Consider the following 6,541-nt stretch of genomic DNA (forward strand, 5'->3'; position numbering starts at 1 on the left):
TTAATTCAGTACAACGTTTACGTCTATGTTAGAATACCCCAACAATTCCATTAGCACAAAGACCAATTTCAAGTTCCGGAAACACTGATTTGACTATCATAGAATCTCTCAAGGACCCATTTATGTGGTGTGTGTGTGGACTGAAGAAGAACTGGAGGAGACAGTGTCAGAAACAAAAAGAAACCACTGAACACTGTACAGTTATACTGTCTGTCACACTCGTACAACCACAAACACTTTTCTCTTCAATAATATGAAAATAAAAATGTCAGCATGCAAAAGTGTTTCACCATACTACTACCGCTATAAATCGACCTCAGAACACGAGGGCAAATGCCTTAAGGGCCCCAAAATTATGGATTGCATATGACCCTGGATAAGTAGAGGGTAAAACTTCAGGCACACAAAAAAGAATCTCAATGATCAACAAAAACAAAGGAAATAAGCCATCAAAGAACCTACAAATGATGCAGCATATAAAATATTTTGGCTACAAGCCTGGATGGAACAGAGAGTACACGGGAGTCCAAGTGCTCCTCCAGACAGATCGCCCTCTTGCCTTTTCAATAAGATGAGTTCCATTCTAATAAGAGTAAAGTCTAGTACAGGGGTAGGCAACCTTTTGAGCCGGGCCACCGGTTGCTTCCCAATCAGGCGACTGGGGCGGAGCTTCCACCCCTCGAGGGCGGCGGCCCCCACGTGCTGGGGCGGAGCTTCCACCCTCCAGGAGCCAGGCCTCCCAATCTTTGCCGGCCCCTGATGGGGCCCCAGGCCCGTCAGCGGCCCAGAAAAGCAGGTGGGGCCGCCAGCACTGAGGACTCCTCCTCTTTGCCAGTCCTAACAGGCCCCAGGCCCCGTCAGAGCTGCAAAAAAGCCAGTGGGAGCCGCCAGCACTGGAGGACTCCAGGGACGGCAGTGGGCCCCTAAAGAGACCCCCTGCCGTCGCCGGAGGCCTCTTGGAGGACTCCAGGGACGGCAGCGGGCCCTAAGAGACCCCCCTGCCGTCGCCAAGGCCTTTTGGAGGACTCCAGGGACCCGCAGCGGGCCTCTCAGAGGCCCACCTGCCCGCTGCCGGAGGCCTCTTGGGAGGCTCCAGGGACGGCAGCGGGCCCCTAAGAGACCCCCTGCCGTCGCCGGAGGCCTCTTGGAGGACTCCAGGGACGGCAGGCGCCCCTAAGAGCCCCCCTGCCGTCGCAGAGCCTCTGGAGGATCCCAGGACGGCAGCGGGCCCCCTAAGAGACCCCTGCCGTGCCGGGCCTCTTGGAGGACTCCAGGGACGGGCCGCGGCCCCTAAGAGCCCCTGCCGTCGCCAGAGGCCTTTGGAGGACTCCAGGACGGCAGCGGGCCCTCCAGAGCCCCCTGCCGCTGCCGGAGGCCTCTTGAGACTCCAGGCGGCAGCGGGCCCCTAAGAGACCCCCTGCCGTCGCGGAGGCCTCTTGGAGGATTCAGGGACGCACGGGCCCCTAAGAAGACCCCCTGCCGTCGCCGGAGGCCTTCGGAGGACTCAGGGACGGCAGTGCCCCTAGAAGACCCCCGCCGTCGCCGGAGGCCTTTTGTGAGGACTCACAGGGAGGCAGCGGGCCTCTCAAGCCCCCCTGCCGCTGCCGGAGGCTCTTGGAGGACCCAGGGACGGCAGCGGGCCCCTAAGAGACCCCCTGGCCGTCGCCGGAGGCTCCTTGGAGGACTCCAGGGACGGCAGCGGCCCCTAAGAAGACCCCTGCCGTCGCCGGAGCCTCCGTGGAGGACTCCAGGACGAGCGGGCCTCTCAGAGACCCTGCCGGCAGGCCGGAGCTCTTGGGAGACCCAGGGACGGCAGCGGCCCCTAAGAGACCTCCTCCGTCGCCGGAGGCCTCTTGGAGGACCCAGGGATGGCAGCGGCCCCTAAGAGACCCCCTGCTGTCGCCGGAGTCCTCTTGGAGGACTCCAGGGACGGCAGCGGGCCCTACAGAGACCCCCTGCCGCCAGCGGAGGCCTCTGCAGGACTCCAGGGACCGAGCGGGCCCCTAAGAACCCCTGCCATCGCCGGAGGCCTCTTGGAGGACCCACGGGCGAGCGGGCTCTCAAGACCCCCTGCCGCCGCCGGAGGCCTCTGGAGACTCCAGGGACGCAGCGGTCCCTTAAGAGACCCCTCCATGCGCGGAGGCCCTTGGGGGACTCCAGGGACGGCAGCGGGCCCCTAAGAGACCCCTGCCGTCGCGCGGGTCCGCTTCATTCAAGGACGGCAGGGACGGCACGGGCCCTAGAGACCCCTACTGTGCCGGGATCCTCGTTGGAGGACTCCAGGGACGGCAGCGGCCCCTAAGAGACCCCCTGCCCGTCGCCGGAGTCCTCTGGGAGGACTCCAGGGGCGGCAGCGGGCCTCTCAGAGACCCCTGCCGCCGCCAGAGGCCTCTTGGAGGACAGGATGGCACGGGCCCCTAAGGACCTCCTGCTGTCCGCAGAGGCCTCTGGAGGACTCCAGGGGCGGCAGCGGGCCTCTCAGAGACCCTCCTGCCGCCGCCAAGGGGCCTCTTGGAGGACTCCAGGGATGGCAATGGGCCCGTAGGTGACCCTCCGCCGCCAGAGCCTCTTGGAGGACTCCAGGGACGGCAGCGGGCCCCTAAAGGTCCCCCTGGTGCGGAGGCCTCTTGGAGGACTCCAGGGACGGCAGCGGGCCCTAAGAGACCCCCTGCGTCGCTGGAGTCCTTTGGAAGACTCCAGGATGCAGCGGCCCTTAAAGAACCCCTGCCACCACCGAGGCCTCTTGGAGGACTCCGCGGCAGCAGCGGGTCCCTTAATGGCCCGCTGCCGCCTACCGGAGCCCTTTTGGGAATCCTGGGGGGGGCAGCGGGTCTCTTAAAGGCCCGCTGCCGCCTCCGGAGCCTCGTTTGGGGACTCCAGCGGCGGCAGCGTGTCCCTTAAAGGCCCGCTGCCACCTCCGAGCCCCGTTTGGGGACTCCCGTGGAGGCAGCGGGTCCTTAAAGGCCCGCTGCCCATAGCGGTGAAGTCTCACGCGACCTTTCTGTGGTCGCACGAGACTTCACACGCTATGGGTGCAGCCATTTTTTCTTCCAAAATGGCGCGAATCTCCGCGCGAAACCTCACAAAAGGTCGCCAAGACTTCGCCGCCATTTGGGAGAAAAAATGCGGCGCCCATAGAGGCAAAAAGCCGGTTTTTGCGGCGCGGCTGCTGCCGCCCGGCCACCGAAAGCCTCCGCGGGCCGGATGGCGCCTTGGGCTGCAGGTTGCCGACCCTGGTAGATATTACATGTTGACCCATGAATAAGCACCTAGGTTTTTGGGGTCATTTTTTGTACCAAAATTTCTAGACTATACATGAGTATATACAGTACCCCCTTAGAGCAAGAGCAGTCTACTTGCTGGAGTGGTAGAAACCCATTCTGTTTCCTGAATACATCACTACCATGCTCTGCCACGGGAGTCATCACAGGGAAAGTCTGGTTGTGTGCAGTGCACAGCAGGAAAACATGGCACTTTCTTGAAAACTGGCCCCACAGGAGACAAGCACCCAATTTTAAAGGAGAATCATGCATGTAGAAGCTCTGGGGAATGTGATTCCACTTTCATCACAAAGTGAATACTCTTCATATCCCTCCTGATCAAAGTCAAACTCTGGAGCACCACATTTCCCCCTTCAGTCCTCAAAGGTTCAAAACATATCCACACCTGCTCACCTTTGCACCAGGAGGAGACGTTCTCTCCTGTGGCTGCTTCTGCTCCTCTCTGCCTCAGCTTGACTCAGAGAAAAACCTTCTGCCAGGGCCCTGCTGGGAAGAGGTCTCTGCCCCACATTCCTGACCCAGCTCCACTCCGGGGGCAGGATGTCAGGAATGCTCCAAGACACCAGGTCCAGGATTTCTGTGTTGGTGTGACGCCGGCTTCAACCACTGACGGCAGAGATGGTGGAGTCGGCTGCAAATCTTCGGGTCCCTCGCCCCTTGAAGGAGAGCTGCCTGAAACACTGGGCGGTATGTCTGAGCTGACAGGCCCTATCAGAAACATTTGTACTGTCCTCTCCCACAATTCCCCATGCTGTCAGCATTAATGCGATCAATGCTTCCTCCTTCCGAACCAGTTAAGGTTTTTCAACCATCTCGTTTTTTTACACCAATGGAACCATAATAAGATCAAGTTATTCTCTCCTTCCGTCCAGGGAGAGATGTCCAAGGTTCTTTTCCAACACCTGTAAAACCAATACATTTTTATATTATTGATAACACACTTATTATCATTCATTTATAGAGCACCCAATGTACATTGTTGTGTTATGAACCATTATCTCTGGTTAGTTGTTGCTGTTGTTGTGTCTTCAAGTCATTCAACTTATGGCAACCCTAAGGTGATCCATCATGGGGTTTTCTTGACAAGATTTGTTGAGAGGAGTTTGTCACTGCCATCCTCTGACGGCTGAGAGAGTGTGACGGCAACAAATGGGTTTCCATGGGCCGAGCTGAGATTCAAACCCTTGTCTCTAGAGTCCTAGTCCTAGTCCAACCAAACCACTTGGCCACGTTGGCTCTCTAATCCTGGTACGGTACTCTAAAGGCACCAACTTGTCTAGTCTTGAAGCTAAGGAGGGTCTCAGAACCCAGACTAGTGGCCAACATGGGCTGAGGCTTCTGGGAGCTGAAGTCCAAAACTCTTCAAGGGCATCGTTTGGCGATCACTGCTCTAAGAATAGGACCTGGAGCAATGGTTGCAAGCTGCAGAAAAAGAGATCCATCAATATAGGAAGAACTCTGTTACACGAGAGCTGTTTGACAGTCGAACACATTCCCTCTTGAACATGAGTCAACAGTGAGATGCAGCAGCTAAAAGGCCAACAGGTTTTGGTCTGCATCAATGGGAGTATTGTGTCAGATCAAGGGAAGTCATAGTGCCACTAATCTGCTCTGGTCAGGCCCCCTGGATATTGTGTCCAGTTCTGGGCACCACAATTAAAAAGGACATTGAGAAACTGGAGCGTTTCCAAAGAGGCCACTAAAATGGTGAAGGGTTTGGAAACCATGCCTTATGAGAACGACTCAGGGAGCTGGATATTTAGCCTGGAGAAGAGAAGGTTAAGAGGTGAATGATAGTCCTGTTAAATATTGGAAGGGGTGTCATATGAGAGAGGGAGCAGGTTTGTTTTCTGCTGCTCCAAGACAGGATCTGGAGCAATGGATGGAAGCTGCAGAAGAAGATTCACACCTCAAAATTAGAGGAACTTCCTGACAGTAAGGCTGTCCGACAGTGGAACACATTCCTTCCTCGGAGTGTAGTGAGTCTCCTTCCTTGGAGGCTTCAAACGGAGCTGGATGGCCCTCTGTCCCAGGGAGGGCCTTGAGTGAGAGTTCCTGCATGGGTAAGAAGGGGGCTGGACTGGTGGTCCTTGAGGCTGCTGTGCCAGAGGGAGAGAAGCCCCTCCACGAAGGAATCATAGGGTGGAAGAGGCCATAAGGGAGTCCCAGGTCTCAAGGGGAGGAGCAGGAGGAAGGGTCGGGATCAGGACTCACCAGAGAAAACAAGGAGAGAAAGGTCGCCCAAGAAGAGGGAGGACTGTCAACTCTACTGCCTGGAGGACTGGGTGCCCCTTCCGGCCTCCTAGGAATCCCCCCCTCCCCTTAACCCTCTCTCTCTCTCTCTCTCTCTCTCTCTCTTGATGGAAGGCTGAAAGGAGGACCCTGCTTAGAGGGAGGACTGTCCCCCCCCCAGCAATGGACGTTTTCCTATTATAGAAGCTGGGTGGCACTAAGAATCCCCATTGGGGCCTGGGCTCTTCTCCTGAAGCAAAAAGGTGTCTGCCTCAGGTTCAAGGAGGCAGCATGGGTTGATGTGTACAGAGAAATGAACACCAGGTTCATAGAAATAGAGTTGGAAGAGGCCACAAGGGCCACCCAGTCCAACTCCATTCTGCCATGCAGGAAATCAAAATCAAAGCATCCCTGACGATGGCCATCCAGCCTCTGTTTAAAAGACTCTAAGGAAGGAACTCCATTACATCCGAGGGAGTTTATCCACCATCAAACAGCCCTGACTGTCAGGAAGTTCCTCCTAATGTTGAGGTGGATCTATTTCCTGTAGCTTGCATCCATTGCTCTGGGTCTTACCTTCTCTTCTCCAGCTAAACATACCAGCTCCCTAAGTCATCCTTGTAGGGCATGGTTTCCAGACCTTTCACCATTTTAGTCGCCCTCCTTTGGACACGCTCCAGTTTCTCAATGTCCTTCTGAATTGTGTGCCTAGAACTGGACACAGTATTCCAGGTGGGGCTTGACCAGAGCAGAATATAGTGGCACTATTACTCCCTTGATCTGGATACTATACTGATTTTCCATTGATGCAGACAAAATCGCATTGGCGTTTTGGCTACCACACATCACACTGTTGACTCATGTTCAACTTGTGGTCACCTCGGACTCCTAGATCCCTTTCACATGCAGTCAGTCTCTTTAAGCCAGTGTCCCCCATCCTATACCATGCATTTCATTTTTTTCTCCTAAGTGCAGTACGGTACATTCTCCACACTGAACTCATTTTGTTAGCTGGGCCCAGCTGCTAT

The sequence above is a fragment of the Sceloporus undulatus genome, chromosome 2 (genome assembly GCF_019175285.1).
Source record: "Sceloporus undulatus isolate JIND9_A2432 ecotype Alabama chromosome 2, SceUnd_v1.1, whole genome shotgun sequence".
NCBI classification, from domain to species: domain Eukaryota; kingdom Metazoa; phylum Chordata; class Lepidosauria; order Squamata; family Phrynosomatidae; genus Sceloporus; species Sceloporus undulatus.